The sequence below is a fragment of the Staurois parvus genome, unplaced genomic scaffold, assembly GCF_062004578.1.
Source record: "Staurois parvus isolate SC_StPar_1 unplaced genomic scaffold, SC_StPar_1.0 ptg000575l, whole genome shotgun sequence".
Lineage (NCBI taxonomy): Eukaryota > Metazoa > Chordata > Amphibia > Anura > Ranidae > Staurois > Staurois parvus.
In genome coordinates, this window is record NW_028318371.1 from 6,222,930 (window position 1) to 6,247,062 (window position 24,133).

The window sequence follows — 24,133 nt, forward strand, 5'->3', positions numbered from 1 at the left end:
TCTGATGCGTCACTATGTATCTCCTGACCGTCATCGTCAATAACAGGTGATTGCACAAGTCGTCTAGCAAAATGTGCAGGTATCCATAGATAATAGATACGGTTACGCTGTTCGTCAGTCAAGTGATAACGATCTGTATAAGACTCGAAGATGTCCGCATTATAAAAGGCATCAACCTTTGAGTCATACGCTGGAATATCTTTTAAAATTTTTATTAATTGATCATGAATTTGTAATTTTAATTTAGCTGCACGGTCTAGTAGTTTTTTCTTTCTAACTTCGGCTTCGTCATTTGCGTCATCTTCCCCCATTTCAGGAATGCAGGAAGCTTGAGGCTTTGACTGTTTAGAATCAGTCTTTTTACCACCTTTTGTTAACACAGCAACCTCTTTTCTGTCATTCTGCAGTCTTAACAAAAGATTTGTTTTAGAATCAATTTGCTCCTCAAGATTTTCTATGTAATTACAAAGTATGTCACAATTTGGACAATTAAGAGGATCTTGAGACAAATGTTCATGCATTTCTGTGTTCTGTACAGTGCTACATTCTGTCTGCTTCAGTGTAGAAACACTTTTAGCAGGTAAATCAATATTCAAAATCATTTTGTTGAATATTCTTACCAACTTTAAGATATTAGATATCTTCTTATGCTGTTTGTTTACAGTAAATCTAGATTTATCTATCTGAACATTGGCCTGTAAACATTCCTTGTACATGTACTGCCATAATTTACCATCATCAGGATATAAAGAAACATCCTTAAACTCTAACTTGCTTTCTATAGCTAGTTTATCAATAAATTCCATGACTTTTACTCACCGTAATCAGATGATTTTCTTTTTTGCAGCCGGTGGCTCCGTCACTGGACCTCTCGTCAACGTCTGACGAAACACAAACGCCTTCACTTCTAGGTTCTTTGCACCGTGTTTTTCCAAGACTTGATCAGTCTGTGCTTTCTCCCCCTTTAGCAAGGAACGAAAAACCCGGAAAAATGGTGGCGGAGGCTGGCTTAGCCAAATGTTAAACATCGTGACACTTATATTATTTAAGTGTCTGTCTTTAGGCGTTTGAGGCAAATTGTTCTAGTGCCAGGCTGACTTAAAACAGTGTGACTTTTATTTAATGCACACTTGGCATCAAAAATGAATACAAAAGATAAAATAAAATACAGAGTAAAATATAACAAAAGTTGTAGATTATGGAAAAAGAAATAAGCTTTGGAGAAATGTCTAATCTCTTGTCTGTTCTATGACAAGTGTTTCAGTCTCGGCAAGGAAGACAACAGGTGTATCAAGGCTTTGCAGGCCTTACCAGGAGACAGATATGTCAGTGCGTGTCAGCTGTATAATGTCTTGATGTATGAGTGTGAGTGAGTGTATGTGTCTCTCTATCTCTAAGGCACATCTTATATATGTTTTACCAGACCAACCCACTAAACAGTTATTTCCTAATTCAGTGTGAGCTAAATAAGTAAAACCCTTATTTGTGCTTCTTCTAAACATATACTCTTAGTGTCCATATATGTAAACCTTCTAAACTATACCTAGTATGACGTTATTTGAAAACCTCTTAGAAGACAGAAATATATGATACTGTCATCTGATATAATGGCTTCACATATCTTTAGAAAGGATAATGGTCACATAAATGCATAGATATAACCAACAATAATTGATACTAAACTTATCACACACTATTCCTAACTAATAAATTGATTATATGAAATAATTATCCAACTAACTATATTATGGATTAGACATGATTTTCTTTATAAAAGACATATCCTTTCTTTGTTCTACTACGTATCAATATCTTTTTACATTCCAATTGCTATTCTTAAAACTAAGCTTATGACCTGCTGACCTCTTAGACATGAACATACCATGGTTCATCTTTAACACCTGTTTTCCAAGCTTCATTCACACGCTAAGTTAAAATTACTTCTAAATGACTTTTGCTGTCATTTTGAAAGATATGAGACGTCTGTTTTATGGTGAATAATTTCTACACCCCCTCTCCTGCCCCCTCCCCCATGTGCAGTACACACAGCCCCCCCAACCCCTCCGGCTGTAATAATCGGCACCTGTATCGGCTCACTTTTTTCTGTAAGGCTTTTTTCAGCCGATTATGTTTTGAAATTTCAGTGCATCCCTACACACAGGGGGCTGGATTTACTAAAGGCAAATAGACTGAGCACTCTGCAAGTGCAATTGTTTCACAGCTTAGTAAATGAGCAGAAGATCTGCTGACTTCCATCATCCAATCATGTGCAAGCAAAACTGCTTTATTTATTTATTTATTTTCCTTGCACATGATTGGGTATTCTTGGCACGGTAGAGCTTTACCTCATTTACTAAGCTCTGGAGCAACTGCAAAGTGCACCGTCTATTTGCCTTTAGTAAATCAACCCCAGTGTGTGTACACTTGACAAGTCGTCTGTCAGCTTTCTGATGAAAGTGATTGGATGGCTGTACAGGGTGACCCCCGAAACTGTGTCTGCTCCTCCCCCTTGTGTTCTGTCAGCTTCATTGGAAGGCAGGTGAGACATCAGGGGTGTAAAAGGCCTCTGATATTCCATCCAGCATTTCCCATCCATAGGATGCACTTGTACGTCCTTCATTGGGAAGGGTGATATCTCCGTCATCTCTGCAGCTGCAGAGCCAACAATTCCCTTCTATGCAAAAGTATCCTAGCAGCTGGATTACTTTTAGAGGTGGCAGAAGGGTGTCCCCTCCCCCCTCCCGATGCCTCCTCCGCCTTTACCTCCCAAAAATTGTGATTTTTCCATGAGAGAAATGTCAGAATTGGCCGGGGTGGCAAGTGGTTAAAGTGGAACTTCACTCTCTCAATCAGCATTGACTATTTTTAATCCGACTATTTCTGCCTGAGCTAAGGGCAGATGCATTTCAGGAAGTAAATGCTGCGTGAATCATCTGCCCTTACTCAAGAGGGTCACAGCAAGAAATGCGGGGGGGGGGGGGGGGTGTTTCAAAATGAATTCTCAGCAAAATAAATCATGGAGACATGGATGGATGGGGGGGGGTTTGCTTTGAATATTAACAATGGGTTAAATAGCATTCTTGATTTGTGGTGCTTAGATGCAGCGCAGTTCCACATTACAGAGAAGCTGTCACACAGAGTTGGTCACATGGGGTAGATTTCATTTGTGTGCCAGAAACTTAAAGCCATTCTAAAGATTGATTTTTTTTTTTTTTTTTTTTTAACCATTAGCCGCCCGGCCAATGGCCGTTTGGCGGCTTCAGATGTGTTCCTCCATTCCGGGTGCACGCCATTTGGCGTGCTCCCGCACATGCGCCATTTGCGCGGTTGCAGAGCGGCGCAGCAGTGCGATCTGTCACCGGCCGTGCACCTCGGACACGGCCGATGACAGATCCGAGTACCGGCTCCCGTTGCTGGTACCATGTGACCTGCTGTGACCAATCACAGCAGGTCACAAGACAGTTGTATACATGGATGGCTTCATTCATGCCATCCATTGTATACTAGTGCCTAGCTGTGAATGGTCACAGCTAATCACATGCACATGTCAAAAAAAAAAAAGCTGAATGAATCGATTTCATTCAGGTAAATGCTTGCTTATAGCAAAGTAATTCTTTGCTATAAGCAAATTGTGTAAAAAAAAAAATACTGATCACTTCCCCAAAGTAGTACAATGTTACTATAGTAACATTGTACTATTTTGGTCATAGTAAAATATGAAAAAAAATCTTAAAAAAAAAAGGAATAAAAAATTAAATATAATAAAAAAATAAAAAAATATATATATATTTTTTTTTTTTCACACTGTCACCAGTCAGTGTCCCTGATCACCGCCATGCCAGTTATATGATGACGCTGTACTGCACTGGTGACAGTATGTAAAAAAAAAAATAGTGAAAATAATTTTTTTCATTTTTTCATTTTCGGAAAAATTATGACAAAAAAATACAACTTCAAAAAACTCGCCGTGCCTCTTATGAAGTACGTCGGACTGTCTACTCTGCAAAAAGGGGTCATTTGGGGTATATCTGTACTATTCTGACATTCTTGGACCTCAAGAAATTAGATTGGCCGTCAGTACTTCAGGATTGATCAATATTCAGATCTATCCCATAGTTTGCGAACTCTATAACTTTCCTACAAACTAAATAATACATCCTAATTTGGGTTATTTTCACCAAAGACATGTAGCAGAATACATCTCGGCCTAAATTTATGAAGAACAATTATTTATTTGTAAACTTTTATAACAGAAACAAAGAAAAATGTGTTTTTTTTTCAAAATCTTTGGTCTTTTTTTGTTAATTTAGCAAAAAATAAAAAACACCAGCGGTGATTAAATACCACCAAAATAAAGCTCTAGTTGTGTGAAGAAAATGATAAAATTTTAGTTTGGGTACAATGTTGTATGACCGCGCAATTGTCATTCAAAGTGTGAGAGCGCTGAAACCTGAAAAATGGCCTGGGCAGGAAGGGGTAAAATTGCACGGTATTGAAACGGTTAAATAACAAACATTTCTATACTTACCTATGGTGTGCAGTGGTTTTACACAGAGCAGCCTGGATCCTCCTCTTCTCGGGTCCCCCGCAGGCTCTCCTGGCCCTTCGTTTCTGTCGGGTGGTCCCACAGCAAGCATTTTGCTATGGGGGCACCCGCTGCCCCTTGTGTCCATTCACAAATGGAGCCGCGGCTTGACCCTGCCCCCTCTCTCTCCTGATTGGCTGACTGGCTGTGATTGATAGCAGCAGGAGCCAATGGCTCTCAATTGCTGTCTCAGCCAATGAGGAGGCAGAGGCCTGGGACAGGCGAGGCTGTCATTCACATTGCTGGATCAGGTAAATATTGGGGGTTGGGGGCATTGCTGCACTCAGTAGGTTTTTTACCTTCATGCATACAATGTACGAAGGTACAAAACCTTGAGCCTTTACAACCACTTTACCTTTAGTTACTGTGCCCCTGATAACCCATTGCACAAATAACACGTGACATACAAAATTGGAACTGCCATCATTTTATTCTCCAGGGTGTCTGCTTTCAGAAAATGTGTGAAGTTTGGGGGTTTTAACTAATCTTCAGGCCTAAAATGATGTTTTAAATGTGTGTAGAAACAAGCAGAAATGTCTCTGGCAGCGGAAAGGTTAAAGGGCCGGCTCCCCCGGCTGGTAAGGGTTAATGATGGGGCAAAGGGCCTACATGGAGTACGCAGATCTTGCGTTTTTTCTGTGTCGGCTTAGAGGGCGGACCATGGTGAAGAAGTCAGCATTACCTTTGTATGTTGGTAGTTTTCATCAGAACTGGGGATTCCTTGTAAGTCGATGAGACACAATAACCTGGCAGATGATCCGACTTCCCATTAAGCCGGCATGTCGCCGATCCCAAATAAATGGACAACCTTGACTTGCCCTCATGTGGAAGCGCCTCTGTGAAGGATTTGGAAAACATTTCAGGCTTTTTTCTGCCTGGCCAAGTGCATGACACGCCGAGAACGAGACGGTCCGTTTGTGTCTCCCCGTTACCAACAACTGTCCTCAGATGCAGCGAACATACTAATCAGAGAACGCCGGAGGTCTTATGTCTGAAGCCCCGAAATAGCGATCCATTCGTGCTCTCTAGCAATCAATTGGGAGAAATTCTCTGCGGTTCTCTGTTCTCTAGGCTGGTGATGGGAGCTGCTCGGCGGCAGCTATCTGGGATCACAGCTATTACCTGGGACACAGTAAACACTCCCATAGACTGTAATGACATCTGGCAGATGAGGTCTGGGAATGCATACAACTCGGGGATTACCTGGACCATTTCTTTTTAATATGAAGACGCAGGAAAGTCATATCGCTGAAATTCAGAGATCGCAGGTGGGAGGGGTCAGAGGGACGTGGAGGTGGAATTAGTGAGAAATAGTCTACTATTGGATTTGGAGAAATACGCTATTTATTGCAGACTGGATCCTTTTCACTTTCATGATAATTAAAGGAAAGTTGTACGGAGTTTCTCTAAAATTACAAGTCACCTGATTGTTCTACTGATCTGTTGCCTTCAGTACTCTGAACTTTTATGCAGATCAGGGATTCTAATTTTAAAGTGGAACTAAACTGTATCTGAGCACCATAAACTGAGAGTGCGATTTCATCCATTTTTAATATTCACCGCAAACCCCCCCATCCATCTATGTCTTCGTGATTTATTTTGTTGAGAAATCACTTTGAGAAACACCTTTTTAGATTTCCAGCTGTGGCCATCTTGAGTAAATGCAGAAGATTCATGTAGCTTCTACTTCCTGGAATCCATCTGCCATTAGCTCAGGCATGCAGACAGGAGGATGTGCTTGGGTGAGAGTCTCCACTCCTCGCCTCCAGATGAAAGGAAAAAAATGCCCATGAAGACTCCTGGGATCTATGACATCATAATGGCCCAGAAACCGTAAGCAACTCAAGAAATGTGAACAAAAAAGTTTAACACAAGTAAATAGAATATACCTTCCTATCTATCCAGCAGTAAACGGATTAAAAATAGGTAATGTTGATTAAGAGAGAGAGGTTAGCTTCACTTTAAATCCGGGCTAAAGTTTTATTTGTAAAAATGCAGTTTGCATCTCTTGTATCATGTCCGCAGTCTCTGACAATCTCTTGTATCATGTCCGCAGTCTCTGACAATCTCTTGTATCATGTCCGCAGTCTCTGACCATCTCCTGTATCATGTCTGCAGTCTCTGATCATCTCTTTTATGATGTCCACAGTCTCTAACCATCTCTTGTGTCATGTCTGCAGTCTCTGACCGTCTCTTGTATCATGTCCACAGTCTCTAACCATCTCTTGTATCATGTCCGCAGTCTCTGATCATCTCTTGTATCATGTCTGCAGTCTCTGATCATCTCTTGTATCATGTCTGCAGTCTCTAGTCATCACTTGTGTCATGTCTGCAGTCTCTGACCATCTCTTGTATCTTGTCTGCAGTCAAAGCACGTTCCAGGTTCTTCCTGCCCCTCCGTCTCTGTCCCTCCACTCTTTTGAAGTGCACTGTATTCGTCTCTTTTCTCCTGTTTGTCTGAGGATCGCTGTCATCTACCGGCCCCCGGGCCCAGTTTCAAACTCTCTCGATGACTTTTCAGCATGGCTGCCATACTTTCCTCTGAGGTGCCTGCCATCATCCTCGGTGACTTTAACATCCCAGTCAATGCTCACACCCCTGCCACCTCTCAACTACTCCACCTAACTTCCTCTTTTAACCTAACACAATGGTCACTATCCACCACCCACTCCAATGGCAACACCCTTGACCTTGTATTCACCCACCTATGCACTCCCTGTAACCTCTCTGACAGCCCTTTCCTCTCTCTGACCACAACTTTATCAGCTTCAGACTCTCCCTGCCTCCTACCCCCCATGCCTCCAATGAGCAAACCGTTACCTGTAGAAACCTCCATCACCTCAGCCCTGACCTTCTCCACTCCGCTACCGAGCGCTTCTATGATGAAATTGCACCCCCGTCCTGCCCAGAGCTGGTCACATCTGCCTACAACAACAACTATCATCCTCCCTGGACGCTCTTGCTCCTCTTTCTACATGCAGAACCCGGCCTCGCCTGTCACAATCCTGGCAAACAGATGACACCAGAAGTCTCAAGAGATGCAGCCGCACTCTTGAGCGAGCATGGCGCAAAAATAAATTCCTGAAAAACTTTACCCTCTACAAATCCGCTCTTCTCAAATACAACTCCAGCCTCCACGCTGCTAAGCTAACCTACCATAACACTCATCAAGACCCCCTCATCCAATCCTCGTCAACTCTTCTCTACCATTAATTCCTTACTCCACCCCCCACCCACCAACTTACTGCACAGGAGATTGTCAGTCACTTCAAGAAGAATATCAACACAATTCGTGATGAGATCTCCAGTGTCAAGCTTCCTCCTCTAACCAACATACCAGGCCCAACACCAAACTCTACACTCTCCTCCTTCAACCCTGTTACCACCAAGGAAGTTACCGATCTCCTTTTCCAAGGCCCACTTCACCACCTGTCCCCTGGATCCTGTCCCCTCACGACTGTTGCAGCCTCCTTCCTGCTCTATCCTAAACTCTCTAACCCCCATCTTCAACCTCTCCCTCTCCATGGGCACCTTTCCCTCCCCACTCAAACATGCACTAGTTACCCCCATCCTCAAAAAACCCTCGCTGGACCCCACCTGTTTGAATAACTTAAGACCCATCTCCCGGCTCCTGTTTGCCTCCAAGCTTCTCGAGCGCCTTGTTCACAACCGTATGAATTGCTACCTCACCGACAACAACCTTCTTGATCCCCGACAGTCTGGCTTCCACCCACAACATTCCACAGAAACTGCCCTACTAAAACTCACTAATGACCTATTAACTGCTAAAACCAACGGCCATTACTCCATACTCATCCCAACCAACGTCTATTACTCCATACTCATCCCAACCAACGACCATTACTCCATACTCATCCCAACCAACGGCCATTACTCCATACTCCTACTCCTTGACCTTTCCGCTGCCCTTGACACAGTTGACCACCCACTCCTCCTCAGTAAGCTCCACTCCATCGGCCTCCGTGAGTCTGCTCTCTCCTGGTTCTCCTCTTACCTTTCTCAGCGCACTTTCAGTGTCACATACAACTCCTCCTCCTCCGCTTCCTCTTTCTGTTGGGGTACCCCAAGGTTCTGTTCTTGGGCCCCTCCTTTTCTTTCTCTATACCTCCTCCCTGGGCCAACTGATAACCTCCCATGGCTTCCAATACCACCTCTATGCTGATGACACCCAGATCTATCTCTCCACTCCCCAGCTCCCCCCCTCAATCTCCTCACGGATCACAAATCTACTAAGCGACATATCAGCATGGATGTCACATCACTACCTTAAACTTAATCTTTCAAAAACTGATCTTGTAATATTCCCCCCCCGATCCCCCACTCATGACTTTACCATTAAGATCAACAGCACAACCATTGGTCCTTCCCCTCATGCCAGGGTGCTAGGCGTAATCCTAGACTCTGACCTCACCTTTGGGCCCCACATCCACTCACTGGCTAAATCCTGCCGCCTCAACCTCCAGAACATTTCCCCTTCCTGACCAATGACACCACAAAACAAGTTATCCACGCCTTAGTTATATTCCGCCTCGATTACTGCAACTCCCTCCTCACTGGTCTACCGTTACACAGGCTATCCCCCCTTCAGTCTATTATGAATGCTGCTGCTAGACTCATACACCTTACCAACCGATCAGCGACTGCTGCCCCTCTCTGCCAATCCCTCCACTGGCTTCCACTAACCCAATGTATAAAATTCTAAATACTAACCACAGCTTACAAAGCCATCCACAACACTGCCCCTAGCTACATCACCAACCTCATCCGCAGAAATCGCCCACTCAGCTCCTCCCATGATATCCTCCTCTCTAGCTCCCTCATCACCTCCTCCCACGTTCGCCTCCAGAGCCTCTCCCATCCTCTGGAACTCCCTACCACAGCATATATCCGGTCAGCCCCCACCAGGGGCGGACTGACCATTCAAGCACTCTGGTACTGCCCGAGGGCCCAGGGTCAGTGGGGGGCCCCATGAAATGCCCCTGGTACCTTTTTGTTATCGGCTTTTTTAAGTGTGGGCAAGGACACAGGGGCCCCATGATCCTCTATTGCCTGGGGGCCCCATGAGTTGTCAGTCCGCCCCTGGCCCCCACACTCTCTGCCTTTAGGCGATCTTTGAAAACTCACTTCTTCAGGGAAGCCCATCACATCTCCACCTAAGAACTGTACTTGAATCACCTCCACCAGATCATCCCCCGCTGCCATCACCTTTTGTATCCCCTCCCCCTTCCTTTATATTGTAAGCTCCACAAGCCGGGCCCTCCTATTCCTTCTGTACTGAAATGTATTGTAATTGTACCGCCCCCCTTATATTGTAATGCTCTGAGCAAACTGTTGGCTCTATATAAATCCTGTATAATAATAATAATTACATGTTTGCAATATTTTGAATCAGGCCCGGGCTGGGAAAAAACAGGCCCGGCACTTTGGACTGAGCAGCCCAAAGCTCAGGAAAGGAAGGAAGGAAGGCGAGAAAGAAAAAGAAAGGAAGGGGAGAAAGAAAGGAAGGGGAGACAGTAGGGCCAGATCTAGCCGGTCTGATGTGGGGGTGCAGTAAAAAAGGTCAGAGGTGCAGGGGATGGGAGGTCAGTAGGACAGTGTGAAGAAACAGAGATCAGTAGGGCAGAGTACAGTTGGTTAGCAGGGTGGTGTCAGATGTGTGGATGTGGGAATTGAATGATTTTTTTGGTGCAACCCGCTGGTTGAAGAAAACAAATGAGTGATGTGTGGGCTGCCTTACTGAGCCTACCTTAATGTGTAAGTTCATCTGTAAGGTGACCTAATACTGCACCCTTTCCACCCCCCCCCCCCCCAGCCCCGCTGTACTTACCTGGCATGATCCTGCGCTGTCCGGTTCCAACATGCCACGTGGCTTAATCTCCTCTCTGTACTGTGCAGCCAGTATGGACCAGATGGATTCTAATTGGTCAGCACCGTCACATGACTGGCACTTCCTGTCAGCGCTGCAAGGAGAGGAGAGAAAGCCACAGGGATTTCCAATCCCCTGATTAGTGGAGCCGCATGCAGAAGCCTGACAGTGCAGGATTGGGGGAGGTAAGTACAGCGGGACCGGGGGAGGGGGGAGGGGGGGGGGGGTGGGGGTCCAGTGTTACATCATCTTACAGATTTTCTATCAAGGTGAACTTCATTATTTACTGAGCTGTATACATGACCCGAATGTAACCTGTATATGTTACCTCTGTGCCTTATTTTTCAATAAAAATTGTTTTTGGAAAAAAAAAAACATTAAAAAGAAGAACTTCACTAAAACCAACAGCTGAGACAATGAACACCTTGATCCGGTCTATGTACAGCATACTGGATAAAGTACATGGGTCAGGAGGAAGCAAAAAAAGAAAAATGTATAGAATGTAGCAGTCAGGATGAGCGCCATGTTCACATCAGAGTTCCCCTTTATATCAAAGTCAACAGTATTCCCCCTACACATCAGAGTCCCCTTTAAATCTGTCTTCCAAGCCTCACCTTACATCAAAGTCCTACCTTACAGCAGAGTACCACCCCTTACATCAGAGCCAAGCAGAGTGCCCCCTTACAGCAGAGCCAAGCAAAGTGCCCCCTTACATCAGAGCCAAGCAAAGTGCCCCCTTACATCAGAGCCAAGCAAAGTGCCCCCTTACAGCAGAGTGCCCCCTTACATCGGAGACCAGCAGAGTGCCCCCTTACAGCAGAGCCAAGCAAAGTGCCCCCTTACAGCAGAGTGCCCCCTTACATCAGAGCCAAGCAGAGTGCCCCCTTACATCAGAGCCAAGCAGAGTGCCCCCTTACAGCAGAGCCAAGCAGAGTACCCCCTTACAGCAGAGCCAAGCAGTGTACCCCCTTACAGCAGAGTGCCCCCTTACATCAGAGCCAAGTAGAGTGCCCCCTTACAGCAGAGTGCCCCCTTACATCAGAGCTAAGCAGAGTGCCCCCTTACATCAGAGCCAAGCAGAGTGCCTCCTTGCAGAAGAGTGCCACCTTACATCAGAGCCAAGCAGATTACCCCCTTACAGCAGAGTGTCCCCTTACATCGAAGCCAAGCAGAGTGCCCCCTTACATCAGAGCTAAGCAGAGTCCCCCCTTACATCAGAGCCAAGCAGAGTGCCTCCTTGCAGAAGAGTGCCCCCTTACATCAGAGCCAAGCAGATTGCCCCCTTACAGTAGAGTGCCCCCTTACATGAGAGCCAGGCAGAGTGCCCCCTTACATGAGAGCCAAGCAAGAGTGCCCTCTTACATCAGAACCAAGCAGAGTGCCCCCTTACAGCAGAGTGCCCCTTTCACCACTGGCGGGTGGCTGGCATGAAAAGGCTTTAAGAAAATCCCCTTGCTGCTGGATCTTAACTGCGAATGCACAGTACCAGAGCCAACCAATCAGGGAACTGCCAGGTTTGGCTGAAACTCCTGCGGTGGAGCGAGTGAATATAAGCCATGCCTGATAAGTGCCATGATGTCACTGTACAGGGACACACCCGGACCCGCCCACACCCGGACCCGCCCACACCCTGAGGCCGAGCCTGGCAATTCTCTAATAGGATGGCTCCATACTGAGCATGTGCAGTTCAGAGCTGATGACTGATGAGGGATTTTTAGGGCTCTTTTCTCGGGTCCGCATTTATGGACAGGAGAAAAGTGTCTGTTTTTCTACAAACCATCAGTAAATTTACAGACGGCTGACAACACGCGGCCACTGTGATTCTTTGTTTCGTGGCCATGACATAAATGATCCCCTCTGTTGTGTTCTGTGGGCACAGTGCCTGATAACCGTGTTCTAGTCCAGTGAATGGGGCTGCTCTGTAAGCGCCTCACAACTGCATGCAATGTATACGGCTGCGGTGTGCTAATGTGGCGTTCCAGGGGTTAACCCCTTCCTGTCCGCCCTATATCAGTAATACTGCTACAGGGCGCCACGGGAGCGCAAAATCACGTGTATGTATACCTGATTCTGCAGTTCTGGGTAGGGGGTGCATGTGACCTACCCGCACCGCTATTTGCGGCCTCGGCTGTCAATCACCGGGTCCCAGACGGTGATTACTTCTCAGTACCCGGTGATCGAGGAGAATTACTGATGAAGGGAGAGAACTGTAAGTAAACAATACAGATTTCTCCCCTGTCGGCTCCTGCACACTGCTTTGTATGGCTCTGCACAGCAGCATGCGTACAGTGAAACACACCCAGCACACAGTTAACCCTTTGATCGTCTCTCATGTTACCTTCTTCCTGCCCAGTTCTATTAGCACAGCATCAGTGCTTTTTATTAGCACTGATCACTGTATTGGTGTCACTGGGGTGTCAATGGCAGTTAGTCAGTCCCCCCCCCCCAGTGTCAGAATACCCTCCGCAGTCCCGCTATAAGTCGCTGATCGCCGCCATTACTAGTAAAAAACAATTTTTACCAAAGAAATGTCACAGAATACATTTTGGCCTAAATTTATGATGAAATTAGATTTTTTTTATTTTTTTACTGGACATGTTTAATAGCAAATAGTAAAAAAAAAATATTTTTTTTTCTCAAAATTGTATGTTTTTGCGCAAAAAAATAAAAATGCACAGGTGATCAAATACCACCAAAAGAAAGCTCTATTTATGGGGAAAAAAGGACATAAATTTCATTTGGGTGCAGCATTGCATGACCGCACAATTGTCAGTTAAAGTAACACAGCGCCGAAACACAAAAAATAGCCTGGTCAGGAAGGGGGGGAATCCTCAGGAGGGCGAGGGGTTAAAGAGGGGTGGTGAGGAGGAGATACAACACCTCCTTGCTGCCTGCCAAATGCTCTCTGAAGAGTGATCTGAACACAGTTTGCTCTTCAGAGACCAAAGTTAGTGTGAAGGAGCTCTTAAAGGGATTGTGGGCAGGAGGGGGTTAAACAGAAGCATGGCAGACTTGTGAATTAAATATCTCTCAGTTTCTCCAACTAGTAGTCGGTCAGCCATCCGCAATAGTACTTCAGGTGTCCCTAGACATGAAATCATGTCTGCAAAACCTTCTAGAACAGGGAGGGGGAGAAGGGAGGAAGATGGGGACAGGTCAGTCATAGAGCAGGGCTCACTCATCCCAAGCTGGGATCTGAAGACTCAGGCAGAGTCATCCATCATGCAGAGAGGGTGGAGCTTCCAGGGGCTGGATTTCATATCTCCCGCCCACATTCCCTTTCTGAGGCACCGCACTGGCCGTGTGTGGGTGGGGCATACAGGGGGAGAGGGGCAGGATCAGCTGGAGCAGATCAAGTCCTGTCTCCTCTCCTGTCTATGCAGAGGGGAGGGGGGAGGAGAGCTCGTTACCTGGAGTCTGGGACACAGAGACTTGGCAGATGCAGCCAGCCGCCCCTACAGATTGCTTCCCTGACCAATGGTTTGGCAACCCTGCTTGGGCACAGTATTCATGGGGGGTTGCCTGGGTGGGCGCAGCTGAAATCTGGGGGGGCATAACCCACCCCAGCACCCCCCTAGATCCGGCCATGGTTCATACCCATGTGATCTGATTCAAGCAAATGCAATATGTTCTGCAACCTGCTTTTGGGGAGTTGTTAAAGCGGAGTTCCAGCTGAACAAAAAAATAAAAGTCAGCAAATACAAAACATGGAGCTTCTGACCTATAAAAATACAGACACTTACCTGTCCTTAGGTCCAGCGGTGTCCTCACCACGGCTGCTTTTCTTCTCTCGGGGAGAGAGGGGGGTGGAGAACAACTTCTGCTTTCGAATGCCTAGGTGATCACAGCGGAAGTGGGAGTGGGTACATGTCAATTTCGGGTACCCGCTCCCCAAAGGTGCCAATCCTTAATGGGGAACGAGGGACAAAGGCTTAAAGCGGAACTTCCCCTTTTGGGTGGAGCTCCGCTTTAACTTTTAGTTGACATCTGCAGCAGATGGCATGAACACAGTGGGATTGCTATGTGGTGGGGAAATGAAGCGATTCCTGTGCGTTTGTGTGTGAACTCAGCCTTAACCACAAAATACAACAAACAGAAACCTGCCAATAGCATTTCACGCTGCGGTATATAACCCAGTTTTATGTCTTGTCTGCAGATGCAATTTACTATTTATAATCAAAATGACGTATAAAAAAACAGATCAGATCACAAATGTCGGAATATATCCCTTTAATTTATAAACATTTGCTTTATCCACAAACTTCCTGAAGATAAAACTGCAACACCAGCTCAGCCCCGCCCTGTGCTGAGAAATGTGAGACGACCTTTAGATTTTCCCTGTCGGAGACTTTCACTTTCACTTCTCTCTTCTGCTGTCAGCGATGGCGTCTGCTGATCTGAGAGAGGAGCTGGACTGTTCCATCTGTCTGAACATTTATACCGATCCTGTAAACCTGAGATGTGGACACAACTTCTGCCGGGTCTGTATTGATCGATCGTTGGATACACAGGAGGGGTCTGGAGGTTATTCCTGTCCTCAGTGCAGAGAAGAGTTCCAGGATCGGCCTGCATTGCACAGGAACATCACACTACGTAACATAGTGGAGACCTTCCGGTCTACTCAGCCAAATGAGAAGAAGACTGGAATCTTCTGTACTTACTGCATTCACTCTCCTGTACCCGCTGTTAGATCCTGTCTGATGTGTGAAGCTTCTCTGTGTGATAATCACCTGAGAATCCACAGCAAGTCACCAGAACATGTCCTAACTGACCCCACCACTTCCATGGAGAACAGAAAATGCGCCATCCATAGGGAGCTTCTTAAATATTACTGTGCTGTAGATGCCGCCTGTATCTGTGTGTCCTGCAGGCTGGATGGAGAACACCAGAGACACAAGGTGGAGACTCTGGATGAGGCTTCTGAGAAGAAGAAACAGAAACTGAGAAACGTTCTGCAGAAACTGATGACAGAGACAGAGAAGACGGAGAAAAGAGTCCAGAGTCTGCAGGAACGTAAGGGAAAAGTACAAGAAAAATCAGCTGGTCTAACAGGTCTAACAATTTTTTATTTATAATTTTTATTTATATTCTAATTTTTCTATTTTTTTTTATTTTTTCCGATATTTGAATTTTCCCAACTCCGTCCCAGATTATATGGTCCCTCTACCACAACATCGTGATCATATCTATGCATCATCCCCCCGCTGCTTCATAAATAATTAATACCTCACTGCTCATGAGATTGCAAATCATTTCAAAAACAAGATTGACGCAATTCGTAGGGGCATCACCACTGCACAGACATCCATCCCACTTAGCATACCTTATACTAAACCTCCCTCAACACTTTCCTCTTTTGACCTCGCTACTACTGAAGAGGTCACTAAGGTTTTCTCAGAAGCACGTCTCACTACCTTCCCCCTGGATCCTGTCCCCTCACAACTACTACGGTCACCCTCCTCTTCCATCCTATGCTCCCTCACTCACATCTTCAATCTTTCCCTCTCTATTGGTGCCTTCCCCTCCCCTCCCCTCTAAAGCATGCGCACATCACTCCCATACTTAAAAAGCCCTCCCTGAACCCCACCAACCTGAACAACCTAAGACCCATCTCCCTGCTGCCATTTACCTCTAAACTCCTAGAACACTTAGTCTACAATCTCCTGAGCTCCCACCTCACCGACAACAATCTTCTTCTCCCTTTACAGTCTGGCTTTCGCTCACTACACTCCATTGAAATTGCCCTACTAAAACTCACTAATGATATACTAACTGCTAAAACCAATGGCCACTACTCCAAACTCTTACTACTTGACCTCTCTGTGGCTTTTGATGCGTTTGACCATCCCCTCCTCAAAAAACTCCACTCTCTTGGCCTCAGAGACTCTGCTCTCTCCTGGCGCTCCTTCAGTGTTACCTATATAAAGCGGCCTCCTCTTCACTCCCTCTTTCTGTAGGGGTCCCTCAAGGTTCTGTCCAAGTCCCTTCTCTTCTCCATCTACACCTCCTCCCTTGGTCACTTGATAAACTCCCACGTCTTTAAAATACCATCTCTATGCTGATGACACACACATCTATCTTTCTACCCCTCACCTCACCCCTTCAGTCTCCTCTCGCATTGCTAGCCTACTAAGTGACATATTGGCATGGATGTCACTCCACTTCCTCAAACTCAATCTTTCCAAAACTGAGCTCTTAGTATTCCCTCCAGCCCGTGCCCCCTCCCCTGACTTCTCCATCAAGACCAATAATACAAAGATCAGTCCCTCCCCCCATGCCAGGATACTAGGTGTAATCCTGGACTCCCATCTGTCCTTCCAGCCCAAATCCAATCACTGTCCAAATCTTGTAGACTTCATCTCCGTAACATCTCCAAGATACAACCGTTCCTAACCTCGGAAACCACTAAGCAACTTATCCACTCCCTTGTTATATCTCGCCTTGACTATTGTAACTCCCTCCTCATTGGCTGACCTCATCGCAGGCTATCCCCTCTTCAGTCTATAATGAATGCTGCTGCCAGGCTCATCCACCTCACTAACCGCTCTGTATCTGCCACCCCTCTCTGCCAATCCCTCCACTGACCTCCACTCAGTGTCCTCCACCCCTCTCTGCCAATCCCTCCACTCAGTGTCCTCCACCCTTCCCTGCCAATCCCTCCACTGGCCTCCACTCAGTGTCCTCCACCCTTCCCTGCCAATCCCTCCACTTACCTCCACTCAGTGTCCTCCACCCTTCTCTGCCAATCCCTCCACTGACCTCCACTCAGTGTCCTCCACCCCTCTCTGCCAATCCCTCCACTGGCTTCCCATTGCCCAATGGATAAAATTCAAAACATTAACAATAACGTATAAAGCCATTTATAACTCTGCCCCAAATTACATCACCGATCTTGTCTCTAAATATCACCCAAACCGTCCTCTCCACTCCTCGCAAGACCTACTCTCTAGCACCCTTGTCTCCTCCTCCCATGCTCGTCTCCAGGACTTCTCCGGAGCTTCCCCATCCTCTGGAACTCTCTACCCCAATTTATCAGACTATAGCCTACTCTGCTCACTTTTAGGCGATCTCTGAAAACCTATCTCTTCAGGGAAGCCTATCCTTCCCTCAGCTAATACTGGAATCTTCTACTTTTCCAACCAGTCCATCCCCCACAGTTACTACCTTTTGTATCACTAGCCCCTCCCTCCTAGATTGTAAGAACCAAGGATCAGGGCCCTCAAATCCCTCTTGTATTGAACTGTATTGTTGCTGTATTGTCTCCCGTTATATTGTAAAGCGCTGAGCAAACTGTTGACACCATAAATCCTGTATAATAATAATACTTTTAATTTTCTTTTTATATTTGTAATATTGTCATTATTCTACAGTATTTGATTATCATCATTACCATTACCATGGTTATACTGCATTTTTACTCATCTAATTATTTTATATACCACTGTTGCAAGGTGATCTTCACATCCTTATGCCACTAGCTAAATTCATGAGCCATCTCACCAAGCATACACCATTGTGTATATATATATATTTTTTTTTAATTCTTATTTTTTAATTTTCAATTAATTTTTATTAATTTTATTTTTAATTTTTTATTTATTTTATTTTTATTTACTTATTTTTCATTTTTATATTTTGATTATTTTTTAAATTTTGTAATTTTGTAATTTTACAGTTTATTTAGTTTCCCAATGTATATATTTTTTTCATGTATTTTTATTTTATTATTATTTTTTATTTTATAATAATTCTTTTAATAATTTTGTGTATATATGTTTTAATATATATACATTTTATTTATTTTTTACATATATATATATATATATGTGTAATTAAATTTGATTTTATATTATTATTTTTTCATTTTGACCCTTTCTGTTTCTATTTTTATTCACATTTCATAAATATTGATAACCAAATGTCTTTTTTCCTTTTTCTTTTCATATCCTTTATTTTCCATTTTTCCATTTTCCCCTTTCTTTTTTTCCCATACCATTTTATTTTCATTATTAATAACTTCTTATTTTTTCATCCATTTACAATTTTAATTCTCTTCCCGTACTCTTTTAACCACACAGTGTCACCTTACAACAATGGTATAATCACATTATTGCTGAAACAATTGGTTAATTAATTGCCAATCAGCCCCTCTGAGGGTTAACTTCGTATATATACAACTATCGGACTCCCACTTCCCCCGGCTTGATAAAGGAGCGCACTTCCGCCTCTTCAGGCAAGCGCATGCCCTGAAACGCATCGCAGTGCACCTTGGGTAACTGACGTCATCACGCCCACATCATCGCTGCGTTTCAGCGTGCGTTCCACCCAGCTTTGAGGAGGATGTGCATGCTCCACAGCTGTCCCCCTCCAGCCACCACGCTGCTCCAGCGGAACGCTGACACATTGTTACCGATGACAGCTCAGTGACACTGATGACAACCCCTTCCTGTCCCATGTTACACCACACCACTTTATTTCATGCATTACTTGTACCTCATACATGGGAGGGTTCCTACTTCTCATCTTCATTAAAGTGTTATGCTGCACTTAGAGGCGCTTCTTCTCCTTCTCTCATCCTAACAGAGAGATTCACTGCCCTGTTCATAGAGCTCAGGAGACAACTGGAGGACCTGGAGAAGAGAGTCCTGAGGGAGATCGCCAGCCAGGAAGAGCGGCTTTCATGTCCATTGTCTGAGATGATCCATCAACTGGAGATAAAGAAGAAGGATCTGTCCAGGAAGATGGGGGACATTGAGGAGCTGTGTAACATGACCGACCCCCTGACTGTCCTCCAGGAATCAGACACAGGGGACTTGTGTGATACTGAGGAGGGAGATGATGAGGACAGAGAGAGACATGATAGACTCCTCCATGATGGAGGGGATCTGGATGTGGCTGGAATCTCACACACATTACACACAGGGATATCTGATATGATAAAAGGGGGAAATGTATGCTTCAATATACAGGAAGCTTCAGACTTATTACTGGATGTGAACACAGCTCATAATAATCTACAGATATCAGATGACATGAAAACTGCATCCTGGTCAGATATAGAGCAGAATCATCCAGAAACACCAGAGAGATTTCAGTACTGGTATCAGGTATTAAGCAGTCGGAGTTTTTCCTCGGGGCGACATTACTGGGAAGTGGATGTCAGTGAGGGAGAACATTGCATAGTCGGGATGTGTTATCCCAGTATAGAGAGGGGAGGAGGATGGCAGTCAGGGATTGGAAGTAATAACAAGTCCTGGGGTTTGTGGAAGTATAACAGTGAGTGTTATCTATTACATGATAATAAACCAATCCCCATATCTCCCGATACCCCCCTGATAGAGTCAGGATCTATGTGGATTATGAGGCCGGGCAGCTGTCCTTTTATGATCTGTGTGACCCCATCAGACACCTCCACACCTTCACCACCACCTTCACTGAGCCCCTCTATGCTGGGTTGTATGTAAGAAAAGGTCGTATAAAGATCTCTGGGGGGGTCAGGAGACGTGTAAAATGATCATATGACAGGAAATCTGACCTGAATCTGGTGAAATCTGCTGAGAAATGTGAATCTGGTTCATAGGATGACACCGTTTGTAGAGACAATATATTTCTTTAATCGGTAGATCTGGTAGATCTCAGCCGAGGAGAGTGTCCTCCATCACTTCCACACCCAACAAGGCAAGATTTGGGGGGGGGGGGTTATTTAGCATTAGGCTGACCACACACTATACAATCTGATTGTACAATAACCTTTAGATCTCCCATCAGCTGTGTAGTATACGGGTCTGCCTGATGTGACCCAATAAAGAGCTGATTCACACATGTGCGGTGCGGATTGAAGCTCAGGATTCACAGCTAATTGGCACAGAAGTTGTTCAGCGGTTCAGATCAGGTTTACATCAGGTTCAGGAAAGGTTCAGGTCAGGATTTTATCCCGTTCACACATGTGCGGTTTACAAATGGTTCCCATAGAAGTCAGTAGCCTGTAATCCGCACCTGAACCGGACCGCACTGCTCAGAAATCGCACATGACTCCTTCTCACCGCCAGTGCACCGGACCTATGTGGACAGGCACCATAGGAAGCAATGTTATGTCACATGTCATGCGGATTGGATGCGGTTCAAACCAATCCACATATGTGTGAACCGGCACTCAGAGGATTGTTTAAGTTTGTCTTCATAGGAGATAGTTCTGGTAAAGCTAAAGGAGATTTGGTGGTGTAGAGTGTGGTCAGCCTTAGATTTACCAAAAGTATGTCATATAAAACCGGACATGAGCAATCCACTCATATTGTATCCAGGCAGACCCTCGCATTACATACAGTAGTTGCTGGTAGGTCCGAAACAGATTGTATAATGTATGGTCAGCTTTAGGGGTTCAGGTTGGGGGTTATTTTTGTTGGTTATGTGTTAGAGAAGACACTGGTAGTGATGAGGCAGAATTATGACTTTACTTGTGTGGCTTAAGTTGCAAACATACAGAGCACATTTCAGCAGACATGTTACTTCCTGAAGAGAGATAGAGAAGAGAGAGAACCAACAAGTCTTACACATATGCACAACTAGTGACCTTAGTGTACAGTGCCATCTACTGGTCAAGTGATATTAACACAGAAATACTATATACAGTACATTATGGTACATGCTGTTGCATTCCCAACACCCCTTCTCAACGGCATGTGCATAATTATATGACATTTAGTCTCTTTTGTAGAAAACGATGACGTTCCCTTGGCAAAGGTTTGGTGAGTGCGTCTGCAGTCATCTCCTCTGATGGGCAGTACTGGATAACCCCCTTGTTCTTGCATGTCTCTGAGCAGATGATATCTTACATCAATGTGCTTGGTTCTTGGGTTGATTTTCTCAGAGTGTGTAAGCTTTATGCATCCCTGATTGTCTTCAAAGATGGGTGTGGGTTGTGACATATTCAGTCCCATGTCTAGTAGAAGTTGACGAATCCAAATGGCTTCTTGACATGCATGTGCTGCTTCTATGTATTCCGCTTCAATTGAAAAGAGTGCAACAGTCACTTGTTTCCGACTGTTTTGCGACCAGGAGGGAGTTCTGTTAGTGACCAAGTTTTATTTTCTTGAAGTGATTTTATTTCTTCTTCAGCTGCTTTTCTCCACTGATCGGCTTCCCTTCACGGCAAAGTTTCTATGTCTTCCCAGGATGTTGGCTCCTGTGTTTGATGTGTTTTAGCAGCGTATGATAACCTGCGGGGTGGTATCCCTTTTGTCATTCGAGAGGATCTTCTGATTTCTTGTTGTTCAGTGGGTTCTATTGGCTCGTTGATTGTCAGTTCCACTTCTTGTTCTGGCTCTTGTCCCGCTTCGTATGGGTCAGTGTCTCTTGCCGATTCAGCGCGTAAATCCTCTCCACATTTCTCAAGAATTGTATTATCTGGTGGTTCACTTTCATCAAAATAAGCACTGCGGCTTACTGTGACCTTGTTGGTCTTTGGACAAAGGATTCTATATCCCTTACTCTGCTCACTGTAGCCCACCAGAATGCCTTCTATGGCTTTGTTCTCCAACTTGGAGCATTTCTGGGCATATGCTTTACAGCCGAACACTCTGATGTGTCCTACGTTAGGTTTTGATCCATTCCACATTTCATATGGTGTACTCTCAATAGATTTTGATGGGAGCCTGTTTTGTAGGTATGTTGCAGTCATTATTGCTTCTCCCCAGTATTTGTTAGGTAAGGCAGCGTCCATAATCATACATCTTGTCATTTCTACAAGAGTGCGATTCTTTCTTTCCACTACACCGGTTTGCTCAGGAGTGTATGGTACAGTTGTTTGGTGTATAATACCTTGTTTCTTTAGGTATGATTCCATCTCTTTATTCATATATTCCCCTCCATTGTCAGTGCGTATTATTCCAGGTTTCCTTTGAAACTTGTTGCTTGTCATGGCTACAAACTCTTGACGTTTTTCTAATGTCTCACTTTTGTGCTTCATTAGATACGTTATTGTGTACCTGGAATAATCGTCGATGAAAGTCAGTAAATATCTGTTCCCGCCAGGTGTGATGGTTGTCATTGGTCCGCACACATCACTGTGTATCAGTTCCATGGGTTTAATGGTTTTACTCTGACTGGTCTGTGGAAGAGAGGTTCGGGTGGCCTTTGCTTTGATGCAACACGTGCACTTGCTGAGTGTGTGGCAAGGCAATATTTTCATGTCTTCTGATAGACCTCTCTTTGCAAAGTCCTTTATAGCTTCTGGGTTTCGATGCCCCAATCTTCTATGCCACAGGTGGATGCACTTGTCATGTGGGTTATGAGTTGCCGCATTAGCCTTCTCACTTTCAGTGACGATTTTGTACAGATGTTCATTTAATCTTCCTCTTGCTAGAATTTTCTTTCCATTTTGAATTGTGCATTCATTACCTATGAACTGGACAGTGAGTCCATTGCTTGCAAGGGTTTTAACTGATAGGAGGCTTCCTTCTAGGCTTGGAACATATAGAACATTCTTTACAAGGATGCTCTGCTTGCCCCCTGATGGTGTTTTGCAGTTCAGAAATCCCTGACCTTTACCTTCTGCTGTAATATTTTTCCCATTTGCTAGGAAGACTTTATCTTTTACACTAAAATCAATTTCTGTGAAGAATGTCTCGTCGCTTGTCATGTGACTTGTTGCCCCTGAATCAATGTACCATCCGTGTGGGGTACTATTCTGAGTCACTTTAAAAGTACCACTCCATGATGCACTTTCATTTTCTTTCATGACCGCTTTAGCTCTTTCTCTTGTGGGTAGCTCCCGCTTTCGCTGCTCAGCTTTCCAGATTGAACAGTTCTTTTTCAGGTGACCGGCCTTTTTGCAGCGAAAACATACCCTGGTTTCTTTGCTTTGTCTTATGCCTTCATGCACCTTCAGAGCTGCCTCTGGTCTCTCGTTCTCTTCACTATGCAAAATTTCCTTTCTTCTGCTGTATTCATCAATTAATTTTCCCTTAATATATTCTAGCGTCAGTTCAGTTTCCGGTCTAGTTTCTAGAGCATTTATAAGGGCACTGTATGATTCTGGAAGGCTGCATAGTAGTATTGACACAACATGGTTGCCTTTCAATTCTTCACCTATTGCACCCAGCTGGTCCACAATTTCTAGCATAGCATTTACATGTTCACCCATTTCCTGCCCTTTTTCCAGCCTCATCTTATACAGTTTGCGCAGCAGATACAGTTGACTGTTTAGGTTTGCACATTCATGCAGTGTTTGTAATGCAGTCCACATACCTTTATCTGTGCTTTCTTTCCTTATATGAATGAGCTGATCGTCCTCCACTAACAGGCTTATGACTGCTTTTGCTTGCCTGTTTTTTCTGTCCCATTCTTCCGGGTTGTCATTGGGTCTGTGTGTATCTAGTACCTGCCACAAGTCATCTTTGGATAACAGCATTTCAAGCTTAAACGTCCGTAGTTGGTATTGTTGAGCTTTGCTATTGTAAACTTCATATCTGAAGCACTTGCCATCTTTCAGTGAATTGGATACAGCTCTTGTTTCCTCACATAGGATTTGGTAGGATTGGAAATGCAGCACTTGTAGTTTTCCTTTTTCCAGTGTCTGGAGCTGGGCCCATAACCTGTTGGTTATGTGTTAGAGAAGACACTGGTAGTGATGAGGCAGAATTATGACTTTACTTGTGTGGCTT

General features: G+C 44.7%; 1 protein-coding gene, 1 long non-coding RNA gene and 1 pseudogene across 2 annotated transcripts in view; 2 read left to right on the top strand and 1 right to left on the bottom strand.

Annotated features, from left to right (window-relative positions):
• The window catches only part of LOC149450392 (uncharacterized), a 31,034-nt gene extending 30,067 nt beyond the window's left edge, over positions 1-967 (bottom strand). The window contains exon 1 of the mRNA XM_089691991.1: positions 820-967. The gene's annotated coding sequence lies outside the window, so the exon portion shown is untranslated. The remainder of the gene's footprint in view (positions 1-819) is intronic.
• The window catches only part of LOC149450389 (uncharacterized), a 489,998-nt gene that overhangs the window by 171,109 nt on the left and 294,756 nt on the right, over positions 1-24,133 (top strand). The gene's annotated exons all lie outside the window — the stretch shown is intronic.
• Positions 14,855-19,986, top strand: LOC149450393 (E3 ubiquitin-protein ligase TRIM39-like; annotated as a pseudogene).